Raw genomic sequence first — 346 nt, 5'->3', positions numbered from 1 at the left:
TCTGGGTGACAGAGTGAGACTCCAACTCAAAAAACAAAAACAAACAAAAAAAAAAGGTTCTGTTCCAACGTGTTTACTCTCTAGAAAGAATGAATATCAGTAACAGAAAGGGGGAAGCATCTGATTCTAAATGAATTCTTTAGGAAAAATTATTGTTTTCTTATCTAAGCAGATTGTTCTTGATTAAAACTGAGTTGTCATGTGTGACTCTACTTACATGACACTCTAGGGAAGACAAATCTTATCTGTAGTAATGAAAATAAGATCAGGGCTGCGTGGGACTGGGCAGAGGCTGGGGTGGGCGGGGGTCACCAAGGAACAGGAACATGTGGGCCGTATCTTGGTT

Source organism: Carlito syrichta, unplaced genomic scaffold (genome assembly GCF_000164805.1).
Source record: "Carlito syrichta isolate Samal-C Ts95f unplaced genomic scaffold, Tarsius_syrichta-2.0.1 Scaffold117909, whole genome shotgun sequence".
In the NCBI taxonomy this organism is placed as follows: Eukaryota; Metazoa; Chordata; class Mammalia; order Primates; family Tarsiidae; genus Carlito; species Carlito syrichta.
Note: the sequence above shows the minus strand (reverse complement) of the source record.